Source organism: Arachis ipaensis, chromosome B09 (genome assembly GCF_000816755.2).
Source record: "Arachis ipaensis cultivar K30076 chromosome B09, Araip1.1, whole genome shotgun sequence".
In the NCBI taxonomy this organism is placed as follows: Eukaryota; Viridiplantae; Streptophyta; class Magnoliopsida; order Fabales; family Fabaceae; genus Arachis; species Arachis ipaensis.
In genome coordinates this window covers 93,924,731-93,949,517 of record NC_029793.2, presented here as the reverse complement: position 1 = coordinate 93,949,517, position 24,787 = coordinate 93,924,731, and positions in this window count along the sequence as shown.

The following is a 24,787-nucleotide window of genomic DNA, read 5'->3' as shown; positions in this document are numbered from 1 at the left end:
AAGCAATACAGAAGAGAATCCAAAGAGAGAGTGCAAGGCCATAAACATGTCTCACATGGCCGAACCTGGAGAGGAGGAAGAGGCAGTGATTTCCACTAAGGAAGACCTCAATGGACGTCCACCGACCTCCAAGGAGTTCCCTAATGAGGAACCATGGAAATCTGAGGCTCACACTGAGACCATAGAGATTCCATTGAATTTACTTCTGCCATTCATGAGCTATGATGAGTATTCTTCCTCTGAAGAGGATGAAGATGTTACTGAAGAGCAAGTTGATAAGTACCTTGGAGCAATCATGAAACTAAATGCCAAGTTATTTGGTAATGAGACTTGGGAGGATGAACCTCCATTGCTCATCAAAGAACTGGATGACTTGACTTGGCAGAAATTACCTCTGAAGAGACAAGATCCTGGAAAGTTCTCAATACCTTGTACCATAGGCACCATGACTTTTGAGAAGGCTCTGTGTGACTTGGGATTAAGTATAAACCTTATGCCTCTCTCTGTAATGGAGAAGCTAGGGATTATTGAGGTACAAGCTGCTAAAATCTCACTAGAGATGGCAGACAATTCAAAGAAACAGGCTTATGGACTTGTAGAGGATGTCTTGGTAAAGGTTGAAGATCATTACATCCCTGCTGATTTCATAATCCTAGAGACTAGGAAGTGTATGGATGAATCCATCATCCTTGGCAGACCCTTCCTAGCCACAGCAAAAGCTGTGATTGATATTGACAGAGGAGAATTGATCATTCAAGTGAATGAAGACTCCCTTGTGTTTAAAGCTCAAGGATATCCCTCTGTAACCATGGAGAGGAAGCATGAAGAGCTTCTCTCAATACAGAGTCAAACAGAGCCCCACAGTCAAACGCTAAGTTTGGTGTTGGGAGGTTCCAACGTTGCTCTGAACATCTGTGAGGCTCCATGAGAGCCCACTGTCACCCTATTGACATTAAAGAAGCGCTTGTTGGGAGGCAACCCAATCTTTAATTATCTATGTTAAATTTCTATTTTCTTTTGTTATTTTATGTTTTCTGTAGGTTGATGATTATGTGAAGTCACAAAAATAATTAAAAAAGCAAAAACAGAAGGAAAAACAGTATGAAAAATAGAACACCCTAGAGAAGAAACTTACTAGCATTTAAACGCCAGTGAGGGTAGCAGAATGGGCGTTAAACGCCCAGTCTGGCACCATTCTAGGCATTTAACGCCAGAAATGGGCACCAAACTGGCGTTTAATGCCAGGAATGGGCAAGAAGCTGGTGTTAAACGCTAGAAATGGGCAGCAGCCTGGCGTTTAACGCCAGGATTGGCAGAAAGGGGCATTTTTGCACGCCACTTGGTGCAGGGATGAGATATCCTTGACACCTCAGGATCTGTGGACCCCACAGGATCCCTACCTACCCCACCTCTCTCTCTCTTCTTCACCCATTCACCAATCACCTCAATACCTCTTCCCCAAAAACCCCTCACCTATTAAATCCCACCATTCTCTTCACCACTCACATCCATCATTCATAAAACCCCACCTACCTCACCATTCAAATTCAAACCACTTTCCCACCCAAACCCACCCATAATGGCCGAACCATACCCCCATCTCCACTCCTATATAAACCCATCTTCACTCCTTCATTTTTACACAACATACACACTACTTCTCCCCCTTGGCTGAAACACTAAGCCCCCCTCCATCTCCTCTATTTCTTCTTCTTCTACTCTCTTCTTTCTTCTTTTGCTTGAGGACGAGCAAACCTTCTAAGTTTGGTGTGGTAAAAGCTAAAGCTTTTTGTTTTTCCATAACCATTTATGGCACCAAAGGCCGGAGAAACCTCTAGAAAGAGGAAAGGGAAGGCAAAAGCTTCCACCTCCGAGTCATGGGAGATGGAGAGATTCCTCTCAAGGGTGCATCAAGACCACTTCTATGAAGTTGTGGCCAAGAAGAAGGTGATCCCCGAGGTCCCTTTTAAGCTCAAAAAGGGCGAATATTCGAAGATCTGACATGAGATCCGAAGAAGAGGTTGGGAAGTTCTCACCAACCCCATTCAACAAGTCGGAATCTTAATGGTTCAAGAGTTCTATGCCAATGCATGGATCACCAAGAACCATGATCAAAGTGTAAACCCGGACCCTAAGAATTGGCTTACAATGGTCCGAGGGAAATACTTGGATTTTAGTCCGGAAAACGTAAGGTTGGCATTCAACTTGCCCATGATTCAAGGAGATGCACACTCCTACACTAGAAGGGTCAACTTTGATCAAAGGTTGGACCAAGTCCTCATAGACATCTGTGAAGAGGGCACTCAATGGAAGAGAGATTCAAGAGGGAAGCCGGTTCAACTAAGAAGGCATGACCTCAAGCCCGTGGCTAGGGGATGGTTGGAGTTCATCCAACGCTCAATCATTCCCACTAGCAACTGGTCTGAAGTTACTATAGATCGGGCTATCATGATTCATAGGATCATGATTAGAGAGGATGTAGAAGTTCATGAGGTTATATCCCAAGAACTCTACAAGGTGGCAGACAAGTCCGCTACTTTGGCAAGGTTAGCCTTCCCTCATCTCATTTGTCACCTTTGCAATTCGGTTGGAATTGACATAGAGGGAGACATTCTCATTGATGAGGACAAGCCCATCACTAAGAAAAGGATGGAGCAAATAAGAGAACCTCACCAAGAGCATGAGGAATTTCCTCATTATGAAATCCCTGAGATGTCTCAAGGGATGAAATTTCCTCCACAAAACTATTGGGAGCAAATCAACACCTCCTTAGGAGAATTAAGTTCCAATATGGGACAACTAAGGGTGGAGCACCAAGAGCATTCCATCCTCCTCCATGAAATTAGAGAAGACCAAAGAACCATGAGAGAGGAGCAACAAAGGCAAGGAAGAGACTTTGAGGAGCTCAAGCACTCCATAAGATCTTCAAGAGGAAGAACAAGCCGCCATCACTAAGGTGGACCCGTTCTTTAATCTCCTTGTTCTTTATTTTCTATTTTTCGAAAATTATGCTTTATGTTTATTTATGTTTGTGTCTTTATTACATGATCATTAGTGTCTAAGTGTCTATGCCTTAAAGTAATGAAAATGAATCCATCATCTTTCTTAAATGAAAAATTTTTTTAATTGAAAAAGAAAAAGAAGTACATGAATTTCGAATTTTAAAACAGTTTAGTTATTTTGATGTGGTGGCAATACTATTGTTTTTCTGAATGAATGCTTGAACAGTGCATATTTTTGAAATTGTTGTTTATGAATGTTAACATAGATGTTTTTGGAATTCATTGTACATTTTATTCTTTTTTATTGTATTTGATTTTTAGTTGCTTGGGGACAAGCAACAATTTAAGTTTGGTGTTGTGATGAGTGGATAATTTATACGTTTTTTGGCATTGTTTTCAGTATGTTTTTAGTATATTTTAGTTAGTTTTTATTATGTTTTTATTAGTTTTTGAATAAAAATTACTCTTCTGGACTTTACTATGAGTTTGTGTGTTTTTCTGTGATTTCAGGTATTTTCTGGCTGAAATTGAGGGACCTGAGCAAAAATCTGATTCAGAGGCTGAAAAAGGACTGCAGATGCTGTTGGATCCTGACCTCCCTGCACTCAAAGTGGATTTTCTAGAGCTACAGAAGCCCAATTGGCGCGCTTTTAATTGCGTTGGAAAGTAGACATCCTGGGCTTTCCAGCAATATATAATAATTTATACTTTTCTCGAGATTTGATGGCCCAAACAGGCGTTCCAAGTCAGTTCAAGAATTCTGGCGTTTAACTCCAAAACTGGCACAAAAGCTGGAGTTAAACGCCCAAACTGACACAAAAGCTGGCGTTTAACTCCAAGAAAAGTCTCTACATGTGATAGCTTCAATGCTCAGCCCAAGCACACACCAAGTGGGCCCGAAAGAAGATTTTTGCATTAATTACTTATTTCTGTAACCCTAGGCTACTAGTTTTCTATTAATAGGGCCTTTTGCTATTGTATTTTCATCTTCGGATCAATCTTGGTTCTTCTGGTTCTCCCTCTGGGGGCCGAAGCCAATGAACCTTCATTACTTTTGTATTTTCAATGGTGGAGTTTCTACACACCATAAATTAAGGTGTGGAGCTCTGATGTTCTTCATGAATTAATGCAAAGTACTATTATTTTTCTATTCAACTCAAGTCTATTTCTTCTCCAAGATATTCACTCGAACCCAAGAACATGATGAATGTAATGATTATGTGACACTCATCACCATTCTCACCTATGAACGCGTGCCTGACAACCACTTTCGTTCTACATGTAAACAAGCTTGAATGTGTATCTCTTGGGTTTTTAATATAAGATTAGAATCTTCGTGGTATAGGCTAGAATTATTGGCGGCCATTCCTGAGATCCGGAATGTCTAAACCTTGTTTGTGGTATTCTGAGTAGGATCTGGGAAGGGATGACTGTGACGAGCTTCAAACTCGCGATTGTTGGGCGTGTGACAGACGCAAAAGGATCAATGGATCCTATTCAAACATGAACGAGAATCAACAGATGATTAGCCGTGTGGTGACAGCGCATTTGGAACGTTTTCACTGAGAGGACGGGAAGTAGCCATTGACAACAATGAGGCCCAACATAAAGCTTGCCATGGAAAGGAGTATGAATGATTGGAAGAAGGCAATAGGAAAGCAGAGGTTCAGGAGGAACAAAGCATCTTCATACGCTTATCTGAAATTCCAACCAAAGAATTACATAAGTATCTCTATCTTTATTTTATGTTTTATTTATCTTTTAATTATCAATTCTCCATCACCATTTGAATCCGCCTGACTGAGATTTACAAGGTGACCATAGCTTGCTTCAAGCCGACAGTCTCCGTGGGATCGACCCTTACTCACGTAAGGTATTACTTGGACGACCCAGTGCACTTGCTGGTTAGTTGTGCGGAATTGTGACAAAGTGTGATTCACGTTTAAAGAGCTCCAAGTCCTTTAGCGCCATTGTTGATGATCACAATTTCGTGCACCAACTACGTCTGTGGGCATTAGCTCATTAATCTGCAGCTTCTTCATAAGGGATAAAGGCATTAAGTTGATGCTTGCTCCCAGGTCACAGAGTCCTTTGTCAAACATTGTTTCTCCTATGGTACAGGGGATGTGAAAACTCCCTGGGTCTTTCCTTTTTGTAGGCAACACTGGTTGAATGAGAGCACTGCACTCCTTATTCATCACTATTGTTTGCCCTCCTTTGTGTGAGCTTTTCCTGGTCAGCAACTCTTTCATATACTTAATGTATGAGGGCATTTGTTGGAGAGCCTTGATGAATGGTATGTTCACATGGAGAGATGCAAACATGTCAAGGAACTTTGAGTATATTCTCTTTTCTACACCACCCTTGAGTCTTTGGGGAAAAGGTGCATAGAGCCTCAGCAGCTCCTTCTATGTAATTTTGGTTTCTTGGTGATCCTCTTCCTGTTTCTCTGCTGATGTATCTCCAGGTTGCTCTAATGGTTTGTTCGGCTCTTCCTCAGTCCCCTTATCACTTGTAGTGACCATCTTGCAGTCTGCCCATCTTACTTTCTTTGCTTCTCCTCTCGGGGTTTTCTCTATGTCACCTGGGAAGCTGTCAGTGGGTTTGGGAATCTTCTCAGAAAGGTATCCCACTTGAAATTCTAGCCTCTGAATGGTGTCTCCCTAGTTTTTGAGATTAGCTCGCACCTCCTCCTTGAAAACCTTGTTCTCTTGGAGTTCCTTACATATGCCTTCAAGTAAGGTCTCAATCCTTGAGAGTCTATCTTCAGATGTTGATGAGTTGGAGTTGGAGTGATGAGAAGGGCCATTCTGGCTTTGGTATGGATGTTGAGGTGTGTTGTTAGGTAAGTGCTGATATGATCTCTGTGTGGAATGTTGGTGAGCTGTATTGTTGTTGGGGTTGTGACGTCTCTGATCTTGGCCTTGATCTTGTTGGTTTCCCCACCCAAAGTTTGGGTGGTTCCTCCAACCAGGATTGTAAGTCTTGGAGTATGGATCATGTGCCTCCCTGGGTGAGTTTCCAATGTAGTTGGCTTGTTCCTGATCACCCTCTGCCTCTGCATTTACTCCTTCTTGAGTTGCTGATGAGGTGGTAATTGTTGCTACTTGGTTCCTCTCCATCTTCTTGGTAAGGTCAGTCAGCTACTTGGTAATCAGCATGTTTTGGGCCAGCAGTGCATCCACGTTGTTTAGCTCCATCACTCCTCTAGTGTTGCCTCTTTCAGAGGCATAGAAGTAGTCATTTTCGGCTACAGTCTCAATGACATCTATGGCTTCTTCAATGGTTTTCTTCTTGTTCAGAGATCCCCCGGATGAGTGGTCTACTACCTTCTTTGATTCATAAGAAAGGCCTTCATAAAAAATGTGTAGCTGTACCCATTCATTGAGCATATCTGGTGGGCACTTTCTTGTCAGATCCTTAAACCTCTCCCATGCTTCGTAGAGAGTCTCACCATCTTGTTGCCTGAAAGTTTGAACCTCAGCTCTTAACCTGTTGATTCTTTGAGGAGGATAGAATCTCGCCAAAAATTTGTTCACCACATCTTCCCAGGTTGTTAAGCTCTCCTTCGGGAAGGATTCTATCCATTTAGATGCCTTGTCCTTGAGTGAGAAGGGGAATAGGAGCAGTCTATAGGTGTCAGAATGAACACCATTAGACTTCACAGTATCACAGATCCTCAGGAAGGTGGTTAGATATTGATTGGGGTCTTCTTGAACACCTCCGAATGAACGAACAGTTGTTCTGAACAAGGGTGATGAGTTGTGGCTTAAGTTTAAAGTTATTGGCATGTATGGTTGGCTTTTGGATGCTACTTCCACAGTTTTCTGGGTTTGGATTGATGTACGATCCCAAAACTCTTCTCTCTTGCCCAGCATGATGCACTGGGCCTTCTCTGCCATGGTTGTGAGCTTCTTCTTCATGATGGTTCTCCATATTCTCATCCATGTCTGGTTCAAAATACTCTTCTTCTTCCTCCGTACTAACTACTCTCTTTCCTCTTGCTTCCCTCCTTAATCTAAGGAAGGTCCTCTCATGTTCAGAATCAAAGGAAGTTGAAGCCCCGCTTCTTCTACCTGTCACACAACCAACAAGGCAAAAGCAAGAAGGGGGTAGATGCAGAGAGTACTCTTATTAGAAATTTTGTTAGTGTGAGTGATGCAATATATCAAACAGTTAGTGGGTTAGTGAACTGAATTGTAAACAACTAAGAAAAGGGTAGGGGAAAAGGAAGAAAACAACTAAACTGAAAGTGAATTACTCAAATGAAATTAAATCAAACAAAATAAAAAAAATGCTCAATCTAGTTATCCACCAATTTAATCATTGTTGATACAAAATCAATCCCCGGAAACGGCGCCATAAACTTGATGCACGGAAACTTGTCTCTCAACAATTTCCCTCGGCAAGTATACCAAATTGTCGTCAAGTAAAAACTCACAATAGAGTAAGGTCAAATCCCACAGGGATTGATTGGTCAATCAACTTTAATTAGAGGAATGTTCTAGTTGAGCTAAGCAGAATTTGATGTGAGAGTTGTAGGAAATTAAATGGCGGGAAAGTAAATAGCAGAAAATGTAAATACTGGAAATAAAGAGCTGAATGTAAATGGCAGAAAGTAAATTGCAGAATGTTAAATGGGGATTTGGGAAGATGAGCATAAAAGTAAATTGCAGAAATTAAAGAGAATGGGTGAGATCAGAAATGGGGAAGTCATTGGGTTTAGGAGATGTTGTATTCTCCGGATCAAGTTCATTTTCATCTCTTCCTCAATCAATGCATTCATTGATTTCCTTGGCAATCTTAAGTGATTGAATTCCAATTCCTTGGTAATTCAATCTCTCAAATCTTGATCAATAGCCAATTCCTTGGTCCAATTGCTCATGAGAAGAGATAAAGTATGGTCACTGATTATACCACATGTATACCCAAATCAAAGTGTTGGTAGGATTATATGTCACCATATCCATTCAAACCCCAATTTGGTCCAACATGAGAAAGCATTTCTAGCATGATCTCTTCATTCCTCTTCCAAGGTTCCGAAGAGATCCAAGTATGAATAGCTTCTTTTCCAAGAAAACTACCCAATTGGATGAAGATTGAAAGCTTTCTAGTAAAATCAAGAGAAAAGAAAGAAGAAGAATAATGAAAACTATTATTGATCCATCAAATTACAACAGAGCTCCCTAACCCAATGAAAGGGGTTTAGTTGTTCATAGCTCTGGGAATGGAAAACAAAGATGGAGAATGCATTCTGAAAGAAAAACTAGAAGTTGCAGAGAAAGTAAAATTATACAGAGAGTGGTTCTCCCAATCCAAAAGTTCTCCTCTAGTTCAAAACTACTCATATATATACTACTCTTCTGCTCTTCTAGTTGGCTTTTCAAGTCTTGGATATAGGCCTTTGGATCTTGAGTTGAAGCAGTTTGGAGTCCTCAGTGGGCTCACTTCACTTGCAGAGAAAGTGTGCAGTAGGCATCGACTTTAGCTTAGGGCGTTAGTGGTGTTAACGTTAAGTAAAAAGGCGTTATTGGCGATCACTTTTCTCATTAACGTTGCAAGCTAGCTCCCATTCCACGTTAGTGGTAACGTTAGTTAGACTAATGTGACTACTAACGTGGCTCTTCCTTGCTTCCTTTGTCTTGAAATTAAGCAAATAAAGTGCATCAAAGCTAGGTTCTAACCCATGAGATCATGCATCATTTATTTTATCATTCAATTCATGCATAATTCTCATAAAATCATATAAAATTCACAATGTTTGCTTGAATCAAGGTGTAAGTGATTATTTACCCAAAACATGCTTATTTCCTAAGAAAGTGCATGAAAGTACCCTAAAACAATAAAGAAAAGGTCAGTGAAACTGGCCAAAATGCCCTGGCATCAGCTGCACGTATCAGAGAACACTGGGGGCAATTTCTGGGCTGTTTTTGGCCTAGTTTCAAGCCCGAAAACACTGATTAGAGACTGGAGAGTGAAGGAATCAAGGATAGAACTTTCATTCACATAATTTTAGGTTTTAGATGTAGTTTTATAGAGAGAGAGGCTCTCTCTTCTCTCTAGGTTTTAGGGTTCTTAATTTATTCCTTTTCAATTTCTGAATTCTATCTTATTTCAATTTAGTTTCTCTTCTACTCTTATTTGTTCTAGCATTCTAGTTTATTTATTTCCTTTTTTGATTACTTTATATTGCCAATTTAGTTTATGAATTCTCATGTTATGTTTGATTTCCCTTTTTATGCAATTTGAGGTATTTCATGTTTGTTGCTTCTTCCTTTATTTGTTATCATTGATTTTGCAATTATTGGTTTTAGATTTTACATTCTCTTATTACTTTTCTATACTTTTGTTTTATGCCTTCCAAGTGTTTGATAAAATGCTTGGTTGGATTTTAAATTAGCCTTTTATGTTCTTAGGCTAGTTTCACTATCCTTGATTTTAATAGGTTTTATGCAATTTCTTGAGCTATAGGTAAGCAAATTGGGTAGAAATTCATGTATGCCTAGATTCATTCAACCGTGAGTAATTTGATACAATTTCATGATGATTTATGCTATGATTACTTGTATGCTAAGAATGATAAGAATTCTCATGAATTTAGCAAGGTTTTGATGCATTTATTGGTTGATGATAGGTGAAGGAAAGCATGGAGTATGGTTGAAGAAAGAGCATGGAAAAGATGAAGAGGAAGCAACGTTGGTGGCCAAGTTGGACCACCAACATTGCCTCAAACATTGAAAAAGAAGTAGAGCGATTCTTTGCATAAGTTGCTGATGCTCACATTGGAGGGAGCGTTGGACATCCAACGTTACCCCCAACGTTGTGATAAAATAACCAATTTTGGAGTTGAATGATTTTCAAGCGACGTGTACGCATCTATGACGCGTATGCGTGAAAGAGCAAAATTTCTTTATCCACGCGCAAGCGTGAGTCATGCGCACGCGTGGAATGGCAAAATTGACCATCCACACGTAGGTGTGGGTCATGCGTACGCGTCACTAAACGAACGTTGGAGTCCAACGTTGCCTCAAATGCTAGCCTCCAACGTCCGCGATGCCAAAGCCCAGAATTTGGAAATAAAAAATTTCTAACGTTGGAGGGAACGTTGGAGGTCCAACGCTGAGGCCAATGTCCCCGGAATGGTTTTGAAGCTGTAAAATGAAATCTTTGCATCCACGTGCACGCGTGCAGCAGGCGTACGCGTGGATGAGAATTTTCGCCCCATGTGCGGCAAACGAGCAAAGCACGCATACGCATGGATAGCGGAACGTTGGTCCTCCAATGTTGAGTCAAATGCCAATGACAGCAAAGTTCTCTGGTTTTTCTGAAGAGCGCTTGAGTCAACATTGGCCATCAAACGTTGATCCTAACGTGATGCATCAGACTCTGCAATTCAAACCAATCTTTTCTCAACAGCAAAAGAAACCAATTGGAGCCAATTCAACCCAATTCCACCAAGGCCAAAAGCCCAATTCAGATATTGAAGATCAATGGAAGAGAGTGTATAAATAGCATAGAATTTGAGTTAGAGAGGACTTTTGGACCTTTTTCCAATTTTCATTTTTCCTTTTTACTGTACTGCACATTTTACTTTTTGTTCATTTTCCTTTGCAATGTATCTCTTAATTCCAATTTCCATTCTGAGAGCTATGAACAACTAAACCCCTTTTATTGGGTTAGGGAGCTCTATTGTAATTCAATGGATCAATAGTAGTTTCATCTTCTTCTTCTTTCTTTTCTCTTGATTTTTGTTAGAAAGCTTTCGGTCTAATTTAAATTGGATAGTTGTCTTGAGAGAGAAGCTATCCATAATTGGAATTCTTCGGATCCTTGAGAGAGGGATGAAGAATTCATGCTAGAATTGCTTTCTCACATCGGATTAGATTGGGGGTTGGATGGATATAGTGACATGTAATCCTACCAATACTTTGATCTATGAATTTGTGTGGTATAGTCAGTGACCGAACCTCAACTCTTCCTATGAGCAATTAAATCAAGACATTGGGCAATTGTTCATACTTAGAGAGATTGGTGAGCCAAGACATTGGGATCCAATCATCTAAGATTGCCAAGCAATGTCAACAAATGCATTCTTTGAGGAAGAGATGAAAATGATTTGATCCAGAGAATTCAATATCTCCTAAAACCCAACGAATCCCCATCTCTGATCTACCCATTCTATTTACTTAGTGTCTTTAATTTCATGCTAATTCCCCATTTCCATTTAATTTCATGCAATTTAAGCTTCTGTCATTTATTTTCCAGAAATTTAATTTCTGTTCATTTACTTTCTTGCAATTTAAGTTTCCTGCCAATTTACTTTCTGCAATTCCCGATTTCAATTTTGATTTTGCCCAACTAGTATAATTCTCCAATTAACGTTGATCAATCTACCAATCCCTGTGGGATTCGACCTTGATGGGTTGAAAACGGATTTCCAACACCTAAAACTCACCGTCAAGTGTACCGGGTCGCATCAAGTAGTAATTACTCACATGAGTGAGGTCGATCCCACAGGGATTGATGGATTGAGCAATTTTAGTTAGGTGGTTGATTTAGTTAAGCAGACAATTGATGATTTGAGTGAATTGTAACCAACAGAAGCTAAATTGCATGAAATTAAAAGGGAGAGGGAGAACTGATAGTAAATTAAAGAGCAAAAGAAGTAAAATAGCTAAATCTTAAAGTGCAAGTAATGTAAATGACTGAAACTTAAATTGCAAGAAAATTAAATAGCTGAAGTTTAAAGTGCAAGAAATGTAAATTGCTTGAATAATAAAGGGGTGTGGGGTGTTGGGATTCCGAATTTAACAACAAAAAGTAAAGAAGATGAAGTAAGTGCAATAGATCTAAACAGAGTTGGAAAATTGTAATGAAGAACAAAACAGAAAGTAAATTCAACTCAATTGCAAAAGCTAAGAAAGAAATTAAAGAGCTCAGAGGCTCAATGAGATTAGAAAACAAGTCTAGATCTCAATTCCTTCCTTGATCCAACAGAGAGCAATTTGCAGAAGAAAAGAAGATGAAAACAGTAAAAGAAACTCAGATTCAATTCTTGGAACAATTAAGAAGAGAGGTAAAGATGATTCTCAAACTTAGAATCAATGAAGCTCTTCAATCTCAATTCAAATTCCAAAACAGAAAGCAAAAGTAGCAGAAGAAATGAAAATGAAAACAGAAAGCTAAATTTGATTCTCAATTCTTGAAATTATGCAGAAGAAAATAAAGATGAGTTGTAGATCAAGGATTAAAATAGAATTCCTTCAATCTTAGTCCACAATTCAAAAATAGAGAGTAAGAAATTACAAAAGTAAAAACAAGGAGGAGAGAACTCAACTCTCAGTTCCAATTCCCCAATTCAAGCTAAAAACTCAAAATAGATGATAATTCAAAAGTGGAAATCAAGGAAAAACAAAAAGGTCCTCTCTAAATCAAACTAAGTCCTATTTATACACTTTCTATTTTTGATCTTCAGAATTTGGAGTGGGCTTCTCATTTTGTGAAGAATTGGATCCAAAGTGGCAATTGAATTAAAATTGGACCATGGCGCAGCTCCCAGGGAAGTGTTCAGTTAACTATACTAACTGAGCGCCCAATGTTTGTAAAATTGATCATGGTGCTGGCTCCAGGCATAGCGCTCAATTGAGTGTTTTAACTCAGCGCTCAATGCTTGTGTCCTTGGCCCAATTGATGCGTGATAAGCCTTCCTAGCATTGGCCTTGCATAGTGCTAAGTTAACAAAGTTAACTGAGCGCCCCTTTTGCTTGCATGGGACTCCCCTTCGAACCATTGCTCCACCATTTTGGCCAATTTCCCTTTACAAATAGCGCTCAGTGAACTTAGGAAACGCAGTGTTACATGCTTGAGAGAAAGGCTCCCTCTTCGAGTCCTGGTGGATGCAATTTAGTGCCAATTTCCTTGGTAAAGTGGTGCTCAGTGAAGTAAGATAACTGAACGCCCTTGCCCTTTGCTTCCTTGGGTGATGTAGCGTTTCCTTTCACTCCCTGGGTGCTTGGTTCGAGCCCTGGTGGTTGCATTTTGGCAATTTCCTTTGTGAAAAGTAGCGCTTCTCTTATGCATAAGGTGCAAAGTTCGATCCTTGGCTCCCCCATTTTGGTACAATGTGCTTTGATTTTCTTTCATGGGGAGCCCGACAAAGTTAACTTAGTTAACTGAGCGTCCATGCTTTCTTTGTTTCTTGTAGCACTCAGTTAGGTAAACTAACTTAACGCCATAGGCCTTGATGCTTCCTTGGCCTTGTTTGGTTTGGTGCTTCCACTGGCGCTCAGTTAAGTGATTGAACTGAGCGCCCTTGCCTCCTTTGTGCGCCACGCTTTTGTACCTTGGGTCACGCTTTCCAAAGCATGGCCTAAGGTCCAAAGTGTGCTTTATCTTCAAAAGCGTGCCAAAAATTCCTTTTTCAACCATTTCTTCACCTACAAGTAATCAAAACAACCAATCAAAGTATCACCAAATTCACAAGGTTCATAAATTGTTCAAAAACCAACTAATTTTAGCTTAAACCTCATGATTTAGTGTCAAATAAAGGATGGTTGATTGATTTAACAAGACCATGCAAATCCACTTCAAATTACTTACTTCTAATGCAAGAAAGTGCATAAAACCTAATAAAATAAGTGAAAATGCTTAAAAAGCTAGCATAAGATGACTTGTCATCACAACACCAAACTTAAACCTTGCTTGTCCCAAAGCAAGAACTAAACATAAGAGAAAATGAAATGAAATAGAGAAGTATGCATGTCCTTATTTAGCAGATAATTGAACTTGGTTCATGGGGTTTTATACAGACAATGGTAGCTCATTTATTACTTGCTGACAGATAAGAATTGTTTCCTTAAAGGTTCATTAGTGTTGCTACTATAATGCCTTACTTTTGCTTGATCCCTTGCTAGCTTTTTCTTTCTTTCTTTTGCTTAGAAATATTATTTCTTAATGAGAGCTTGGTGGCAAATGTTTTAGCAGCCTTTTGGCTCAATTTTGCTCAACATTTCTTCACCACAGACGCATGGCTCACAATTTCTTCCTAGGAACATTGATGCCCAGCATCTCTTTAGATTACTAAATGTTTTGTAACTAGGTAGCTCTTGATGGTGGACTTTCAGTTGGCAATTCCAGATCAGTTGATCTAAGTGGCCAAGTTTCAAAATACTCCTCAGAACCTACTTGTCCAAGCATATCCCAGTACAAAAACACCACAGGCATATGTCTTAGGGTCCAAGCTAGCCTTATTGTTTGTTTCTTTGCCAATTCTCGGCTTTTCTCTTTCTTTTTCTTTCTTATTTATTTTGCCTCATTCTCAAGGGAATTTCATTAATTACGTGACTTTTTAGCAGCAAACTAATTCACAATTCAAAGAACATGTTATTATGTAGCTTTTATTATTGTGCTAATCATTAAATCAAACAAATACCACCACTGAATCCTCATCCTAATTTTTGCAACATTGGACAACCACTTTTCTAAATCAAACATTTTTCATTTTTTTTATGCAGAAGGGAAATAAAACAAAAATTCAAGCTAATGATGGATAACAGACATAATGCAATTCACTTGTAAGAAAACTACTCAGAATATAGAATTGCAAAACATAAGGCATTTGGAGGCATCTCATGTCTCAGATATGCATCTCCTTATTAAATTTTAGAAAGAAAACATGAAAGAAACTCCACCACTTTCTAATTGTCATGTTCCTTGCTCCTGCTTGATTCCCTCTTCTTCTTCCTCTTCTTGCTGTAATCTTGAGCCTCTTCAACAAGGCACCTTCTCTCCCAGACAGGGTCTATTAGACCTGAAAGTCCAGCCTCCTCTAATCCTTGCTCCATGCGTTCTATATTCTTCTTGGCTCTGGCTTTCTACTGGTCTGCTAGCTCTGGGCATTGTGCAAATGGCTTGATTTGTGGTTCCAATGCTAGCATGCTGTGGACCAAGTAGTCCAACTTCGATTGGGTGTCTATATCATATTTCATTCTATCACATTGCCTACTCTCTCCAATGGTATGATATATGTTCTTCCACTGATATAAATTTTGAGTGTACTTTCCATACTTGGCTTGACTCGGGGACAATCTATTGTATGACTCTCGAAAATCTGCTGATTGTTCCCTTTGCCCCTCAAGAATCTTTGTTTGGAATTCTTGTTGTTGAGCCATCATTTATTGCTGCCAGTTCTCTTGTCGCTCCTCTATTTGGCGCTGCCAATTCTCTCTTCCCTCTCTATCCTTCATATACTGCTCCTGTTGTTGCAAATATAGCTCTTGCTGCCTTAAATACTGCTCTTGTGCCCTCATGTTTTGTTGAGATATTTCCTCAAGAGCTCTTTGCAATTGGCTCATATCTATAACACCAGGAGCTTGCTCTTCCTCCACTTGTGGTCTTCTTCTTCTTTGGGGTCTTCCTTCCTCTTGATCGTCATCTTCAGTAGCACCTTCCATTAGTCACCTAGTGATCCCCCTGCTTCCTTTTACTTTCTCCGTATCTTCATCTTCAAATAGCACCCCAGCCCTTTTACACAGGCTTAGAATAGTGCTTGGGTGACCAAGCCTACCTGATTTGCTTGTGTCTTCAGCTATCTCCTGAATACTGTCTGCTATGAGTTGTGAGAGGTTGATTTCTCCTCCATGTAAAATACAGTAGGTCAAGAGGGCTCGCTTTATTATGACCTCTGAGGCATTTGCAGTAGGGAGTATTAATATCCTCACTACTTCATACCACCCTTTGGCTTCAGGTGTGAGATCTAATCTTTTCAAGTGGCTTGGAGCTCCCTCTGAGTCCCGTTCCCAATCTCTGCCTTTAAGACATAACCCCTGCAATAATTCATCAGGGTCATTCTCACCCTGCAACCTTTTCTCATAGCTAAGCTCCTCATAGGTTATGGTTCTCAACTGTAGGACTCTCATAACTGATGATAGACTAAAATCCACCTCCATACCTCTGACATAACTCTTATAAGGTGGGCTGTCCTTACTCTCTTTCATAGCATTTGCATAAAATTTCTTTATCATGACTGCACTAATGTCAGTGAGAGGATAACATAGAAGTTCTTACCTCCTTTCCTTAGTAATTTGTCTTATGATAGGGTACTCCCCTTCCCTCAGTCTGAAGCCCATCTCAGGAATGACATGTTTTATTTTCATGAGCCTATGATACCTTGCTTCATGAAACTGAGATTTAAATTTCTTTGTATCATATGTTGGGGGTTTGGTCACCATTGGCTCCTTGCCTTTCCTTCTTCTAGAGCTTGAAGAGGCCATGAGCTAAGAAAGAATAGAGAAGAAGAAGGTGAACTTTGGTCACAGTTTTGTTGTGAGAGGGGTGGAGGATAGCAAAATTACGCTGCTGTTGGGTGAGAGATGGTTGTTGGAATGTGTTTTTGGATAGGTGAAGGGTGAAGCACGGTTTATAAGTAAGGGAAGCTTGTATGAATGTGTAGGCTATGAAGTGTCACAAACTATTTATAGACAAGGCAATCAAGTCTTCGAACAACACCACAAGTGGGGAAAAAGTTCGGTTAGGTAAAGGAAGGGTGGAGATTGAGTAAAATTTTGTGAAATCTCAATGCATGGATGGCTTGCATGCAAATTTGAGTGAGGACATGGATTTCTCCCCCATTAGATGCATGTGGTTCGGCCCCCAAGAGCTCCAAGCATGCAGATTTTGTTTCCCAAGAGAGCACGCTTTTCTAGGCACATGTGACTCTCTTTCCATCTTGTCTTAACCGTGCATGTTCTCTTCCCTTGTCCTCTTCTCAACCTCCCTTGTATCTACACAATTAATTCAAAGAAATGGTAAGTATTAGAAGTTAAATTTGGTACGGTGGTGTAGTGGTAAATAGTAAAGAGAAAATAAAACAAATTTTGCATGTTCACTATGTATAATTGACCAATTATGTTCCTTAGATTTTGAACAAAGATTTGGTGGACACCAAACTTGTTCTCTGCTAAGGGATCCATGTAAAATGCAATTAATATCCATCATAATTGGTACATTCATCATAAGGAACATTTTATTTTCTACCATAAAGTCCTAAAGTGAAAAATGTATGGTTCATCTATTCATAATTTTGATCCTCTGAATAAAAATGGTTTCTATGAGATTAGATGCATATGCAGACACCAAACTTAGTGTTTGGCTATATACTCCATAAAAATGATTAAGCATATAGTCTAAGAAGTCTTGAAAAACTATTTTGGAGTGCCTTCAGGCACACCAAACTTAGAAATCTAGCATATGCTTCAATACAATGCATGCAATTATCATGTATACTCATGAGAATTCAAGTTCATGCTAGAATGACCATTGATTATTGAAATTAAAATCAAATAAAGAATATTAAATCATGGGTTGCCTCCCATGGAGCGCTCTTTTATTGTTACTAGCTTGACATTGGACCCTTATTAGGATGGTTGATGACTGTGATGTCTCAGCTTGTCTCCTCTCACAGTAAGCTTCCTTCCAGTGCTTTGATGTTCAATCTCTGCATGCTCCAGTGAGAGTACTCTGTTGATAATGTAATGGTCATCAGCTTGTTGATTTGTCCCCAACTGTTGGTAAATTAGCTGCACTTTATCTCCCTTTGAAAATCCTTCAGTTGGGATCTTTTTATTTTTCCACCTCTTGGACCCCTTTTCTTGCTTTTCTTCCCCGTTTTTTGGTGATTCTTTTCCTTTGACAGTGAGTTGTATTTTGAAATTTGTCTTCTTAGTAGCTAACACTTCACCTCCTTCTTGCTTTCTCTCATCATTCTTTAGAGTCTCATTCTCCTTTTGTTCTGCTTTGCTGCTTGTCTCTTGCTCTGGAAGGGAATCAATGAGTATCTTGTTGGTTCCTTCCTTCCACTGCAAGTCTTATTTGTCAGCTTCCATGCATGTTTTCTTCTCCTCATTATGCTGTGCTTCTAGAAAGACATTCAGGGTAATGCTTTCATCATGTACCCTTAGAGTCAGCTCTCCTTGTTCAACATCTATAATGGCTCTTGCTGTGGCCAAGAATGGTCTTCCCAAGATAATAGATTCACTCCCTTCTTCTCCTAGATCCAGGATAACAATGTCTGCAGGGAATATGAACTTGTCCACCTTGACCAAAAGGTTTTCAATTACTTCTTTGGGAAACACCAATGATTTTTCCACAAGCTCTAGGGACGTCTGTGTGGGCTTTACCTCCTCTATGCATAGCTTTCTCATCATAGAATAAGGGATTAGATTGATGCTGGCCCCTAAGTCACACAATGTCCTTTTTATGGTTATATTGCCAATAGTGCAAGGTAAGAAGAAGCTCCCAGGATCTTTGAGTTTTGGTGGGAGACCTCTTTGAATTACAGCACTGTACTCTTGTGTGAGCATAATGGTTTCCTTCTCATGCCAGCTTCTCTTTTTGTTAATGAGCTCCTTCAAGAATTTTGCATATAGAGGCATCTGCTCTAATGCTTCAGCCAGGGGGATATTGATCTCCAACTTGTTGAAGACTTCAAGGAATTTGGGGAAGTGTTGATCCTTAATTTCCTTGTTGAACCTCTGAGGGTATGGCAAGGGGGATGTGAAAGCCTTCACTGCCTGCTTCTGTCCTTGAGATGATTCCTCCATCACTTGCTTCCCTTTCCTTGAATCTTGTGGCTGGTCATCTTTCTCTTCAAGCTTCTCTTGATCCTGCTTGCTTGCTATCATCTCTTTCTTGTTGCTAGCTTCACCATGCTTGCTGCTAGCTTTGTCATTGTCCATAGGCCTCTTGTTATCTTCTTTGTTACTCACCAAGGTTTTTCCACTCCTCAGTTGGATGGCTTTGCATTCTTCTTTAGGGTTTGGAATGGTATCACTTGGGAGTGAGCTTATTGGCCTTTCAATCACAACTTGCTTGGATAGTTGCCCCATCTGCCTCTCTAGGTTTTCTATTGAGGCTTCTTGATTCTTGCTTGTTATCTCTTGGTGCTTCAGCATGTTTTCTATCAATATCTCCCAGTTGGAGATCCTTTGAGTGTTTTGTGATGCTTGTGGCTGGTTGTGAGATGTTAAAGATGGATGATAGGTATTTTGGTTGGTGGTTGGGTTATTGGGTGGATAGTAGCTGGAATTTGGGTGGTTGTTTTGGGGTTTTCTATATGGATTATGGTTTGTGTTTTGCTGGTTGTTGTTCTGGTTGTTTCTTGAGTTGTTTTGGTTTGAATTTCTTTGCCATGGTTGTTGGTTTTGAGTGTGGTTATCTCCCCATCTGAGATTTGGATGGTTCTTCCAAGAAGGATTGTAGGTGTCACCATAAACTTCATTTTGGCCTGAGTCTTGGTTGTGCACATATTGAATTTGTTCCTGCTGCTGATCTTCTTGGTTTTCTTCATTTTGTCCCCATGTGGGTGATGGTTGGCTTGTATTCACTACTGCAACTTGGAGGCTATCAATCCTTTTAGCCATTTGCTCAAATTATTGTTGGATTTGCTGCTGTATCATCTTGTTTTGGGCTAGGATGATGTCTACTCCTTCCAATTCTAGCACTCCTTTCCTTTGTGATGGTTGGCGTTATCTTTGATGAGTAAAGAAATATTGATTGTTTGCCACCATATCAATGAGGTTTTGAGCCTCCTCTGCTGTCTTCATAAGTTGCAAAGAGCCTCCTGCTGAATGGTCTAGTGCTTCCTGAGCCTTAAGAGTCAACCCTTCATAGAAATTTTGAAGGACGTCCCATTCATTAAACATTTCAGGGGGACATTTTCTAATCAAGACCTTGTACCTCTCCCATGCCTCATAGAGAAATTCTACATCCATCTGTATGAAAGTTTGCACCTCAGTCTTGAGCTTGATGATCCTTTGAGGGGGGTAAAACTTGGCCAAGAATTTATTCAATAGATCCTCCCAGCTAGTGATACTTCCTTATGGAAAGGTTTCAAGCCATTGAGCAGCCTTGTCCCTTAATGAAAATGGGAACAGCAGCAATTTGTATGTTTCTGGATGCACACCATTGGACTTCACTGTATCACAAATTCTCAAGAAGGTAGAGAGATGCTGGTTTGGATTTTCTATTGGACTTCCTCCGTATGAGCAATTGTTTTGTACTAATGTGATGAGTTGGGACTTCAATTCAAAGTTATTTGCATTGACATTTGGGGTAAGGATGCTACTCTCACAATGCCTTGGATTAGCAAATGTATATGAAGCCAATGCTCTCCTTTGGGGTTGACCATTGTTGTTGCCCATTCCTATTGGTGGATTTGTTGGATTTGTTGAGTGTTCCTCCGTTGCATGAAATTCTTCTTCAAAAATTTCTTCTTCTCCAACAATTCCCTTCCCTTTTGCTTTTCTTCTTATCCTTCGGAGAGTTCTTTCATCAGCCTCACAGAAAGTAGGGGTCTCCCTCCTTGCCTCTGTCATACAAAAGCTAGAAAAACAAACATAAAACCAAAGACAATAACATTTCACTCTATTGATAGAGCAAAGTTAGTGTTAGCCTAAGCAAAAATTCAAATAGTTAATGTACTTATTAAAAACAAAGACAGTAAACAAAAATAAAGAAAAAGTGCTTAATCTAGACCATCACCTTACTTAATCATTGTCAATCTAGATCAATCTCCGGCAACGGTGCCAAAAACTTGATGGGTTGAAAACGGATTTCCAACACCTAAAACTCACCGGCAAGTGTACCGGGTCCCATCAAATAGTAATTACTCACATGAGTGAGGTCGATCCCACAGGGATTGATGGATTGAGCAATTTTCATTAGGTGGTTGATTTAGTTAAGCAGACAATTGATGATTTGAGTGAATTGTAACCAACAGAAGCTAAATTGCATGAAATTAAAAGGGAGAAGTAAAATTGACAGTAAATTAAAGAGCAGAAGAAGTAAAATAGCTGAATCTTAAAGTGCAAGTAATGTAAATGACTGAAACTTAAATTGCAAGAAAAGTAAATAGCTGAAGCTTAAAGTGCAAGAAATGTAAATTGCTTGAATAATAAAGGGGTGTGGGGTGTTGGGATTCCAAATTTAATAACAAAAAGTAAAGAAGATGAAGTAAGTGCAATAGATCTAAACAAAGTTGGAAAATTGTAATGAAGAACAAAACAGAAAGTAAATTCAACTCAATTGTAAAAGCTAAGAAAGAAATTCAAGAGCTCAGAGGCTCAACGAGATTAGGAAACAAGTCTAGATCTCAATTCCTTCCTTGATCCAACAGAGAGCAATTTGTAGAAGAACAGAAGATGAAAACAGTAAAAAAAACTCAGATTCAATTCTTGGAACAATTGAGAAGAGAGATAAAGATGATTCTTGAACTTAGAATCAATGAAGCTCTTCAATCTCAATTCAAATTCCAAAACAGAAAGCAAATGTAGCAGAAGAAATGAAAATGAAAACAGAAAGCTAAATTTGATTCTCAGTTCTTGAAATTATGCAGAAGAAAATAAAGATGAGTTGTAGATCAAGGATTGAAACAGAATTCCTTCAATCTCAGTCCACAATTCAAAAATAGAGAGTAAGTGGTGCACGAAATTGTAATTCACACTTTTCATAATTCGTACCACTAACCAGCAAGTACACTGGGTTGTCCAAGTAATACCTTACGTGAGTAAGGGTCGATCCCATAGAGATTGTTGGCTTGAAGCAAGCTATGGTTATCTTGTAACCCTTAGTTAGGATATCAATTATAATTATTAGTTGACTTGCAAATGAACAAGAGAGCATGGATTAAATAATACTTATTATGTAGTAATGGAGAATATGTTGGAGTTTTAGAGATGCTTTATCTTCTGAATCTCTGCTTTCCCCCTGTCTTCTTCTTCACGCACGCAAGGTTTCTCCTATGGCAAGCTGTGTGTTGGTGGATCACCATTATCAATGGCTACCATCCGTCCTCTCAGTGAAAATGGTCCAGGTGCGGTGTCATCGCATGGCTAATCATCTATCGGTTCTCGATCATGTCGGAGTAGGATCCATTGATCCTTTTACGTCTGTCACTACGCCCAACACTCACGAGTTTCAAGCTCGTCACAGTCATTCAATCCTTGAATCCTACTCAGAATCCCATAGACAAGGTTTAGACTTTTCGGATTCTTAAGAATGCTGCCAATGGATTCTAGCTTATACCACGAAGATTCTGATTAAAGAATCCAAGAGATACTCATTCAATCGAAGGTAGAACGGAGATGGTTGTCAGGAACATGTTAATAGGTTGAGAATGGTGATGAGTGTCACGGATCATCACCTTCTTTATATTGAAGTGCGAATGAATATCTTAGATAGAAACAAGCGTGTTTGAATAGAAAACTGAAATAATTGCATTAATCCATCGAGACACAGCAGATCTCCTCACCCCCAACAATGGAGTTTAGAGACTCATGCCATCAAAGAGTATAAAGTTCAGATCTAAAATGTCATGAGGTACAGAATAGATCTCTAAAAGTTGTTTAAATACTAAACTAGTAACCTAGGTTTACAGAAAATGAGTAAACTATGATAGATAATGTAGAAATCCACTTCCAAGGCCCACTTGGTGTGTGCTAGGTTTACACGTGCCTAGGCTGTTTCTGGAGTTAAACGCCAGGTTGTAACCTGTTTTGGGTGTTTAACTCTAACTTGTAACCTGTTTCTGGTCTTTAACGCCAGAATAAGGCAAAGAACTGGCGTTGAATGCCAGTTTGCGTCATCTAAACTCGGGCAAAGTATGGACTATTATATATTTCTGGAAAGCCCTGGATGTCTAATTTCCAACGCAATCAAGAGCACGCCATTTAAACTCTTGTAGCTCTAGAAAATCCACTTTGAGTGTAGGGAGGTTAGAATCCAACAGCATCTGCAGTCCTTTTTCAGCCTCTAAATCAGATTTTTGCTCAGGCCCCTCAATTTCAGCCAGAAAATACCTAAAATTACAGAAAAACACACAAACTCATAGTAAAGTCCAGAAATGTGATTTTTATTTAAAAACTAATGAAAATATACTAAAAACTAGCTAAATCATACTGAAAACTATGTAAAAATGATGCCAAAAAGCGTATATATTATCCGCTCATCACAACGCCAAACTTAAATTGTTGCTTGTCCCAAGCAACTGAAAATCAAATAGGATAAAAAAAAGAGAATATACTATAAATTCCAAAATATCAATGAAACTTAGCTCCAATCAGATGAGCGGGACTAGTAGCTTTTTGCCTCTTGAATAGTTTTGGCATCTCACTTTATCCATTGCAGTTAAGAATGATTGGCATCTATAGGAACTTAGATTTTAGATAGTGTTATTGATTCTCCTAGTTCAGTATGTTGATTCTTGAACATAGCTACTTTATGAGTCTTGGCTGTGGCCCTAAGCACTTTGTTTTCCAGTATTACCACTGGATACATAAATGCCACAGACACATAACTAGGTGAACCTTTTCAGATTGTGACTCAGCTTTGCTAGAGTCCCCAGTTAGAGGTGTCCAGGGTTCTTAAGCACACTCCATTTTTGCTTTAAATCTTGACTTTAACCGCTCAGTCTCAAGCTTTTGGCTTGACACCTTCACACCATAAGCACATGGTTAAGGACAGCTTGGTTTAGCCGCTTAGGCCAGGATTTTATTCCTTTAGGCCCTCCTATCCACTGATGCTCAAAGCCTTGGATCCTTTTTATTACCCTTGCCTTTTGGTTTTAAGGGCTATTGGCTCTTTGCTCTTGCCTTTAGGTTTAAAGAGCTTTTGGCTTTTTCTGCTTGCTTTTTTATTTTTCTTCCCCCTTTTTTCGCCATTTTTTTTCGTAAGCTTTTGTATTCACTGCTTTTTCTTGCTTCAAGAATCAATTTTATGATTTTTCAGATCATCAATAACATTTCTCCTTTTTCATCATTCTTTCAAGAGCCAACATATTTAACATTCATAAAAAACAAATTCAAAAGACATATGCACTGTTCAAGCATTCATTCAGAAAACAAAAAGTATTGTCACCACATCAAAATAATTAAACTAGTTTCAAGGATGAATTCGAAACCATGTACTTCTTGTTCTTTTGTAATTAAAACATTTTTTATTCAAGAAAGGTGATGGATTCATAGGATGTTCATAACTTTAAGTCATAGACTCTAATCTTTATTTATTATTTATTGGAAATAATATAAATTAGGCATAAAAATAGACACTTAGCAATAAAAGAAAAGAAACTAAAGACATAAAGACAAATGACTCTAATTTTAATACTCATAGACTCTTAAAATAGATAAAAGGTTATCACAGAGTTAGGACTCAACAACCTTTGCTTTGGGAGGTAGATGCCTCTTTAGTCTGTGGAGTGCTTGGCCCTTCAAGAGATAGCTTCTGGCGCTTCAGTTCTTTCAGTTCATGCCCTTGCTCTTCTTGTTCCCTAAGCAGCTTGCAGAGCATGCTGTTTTGATTTTGTTGTTCTTCCTTCAGTTGATCTATAGCTTCTTGCAACTTGGTAATAGATGCTTCTAGGTGTCCCCAGTTTTCAAATTGAGGAATTTCCGGGAGGAACTCCTGTGCTCTCCTCTTAATGGGATCATCCTGCACTTGTCCTTCCATTGACTTTTTGGTGATTGGTTGCTCAACTGAAATATACTCATCTACTCCCATCTTTACTCCAGCATCTTTACATAACAGGGAGATCAAGCTTGGATAAGCCAATTTGGCATCTTTGGAGTTCTTGTTTGCAATTTTGTAAAGCTCACAAGAAATCAGCTGATGAACTTCCACTTCTTTTTCCAGCATAATGCAATGGATCATCACTGCTCTTTTGATGGTGACTTCAGAGCGGTTGCTAGTGGGCAGTATAGAGCGCCCAATAAAGTCCAGCCAGCCTCTGGCGA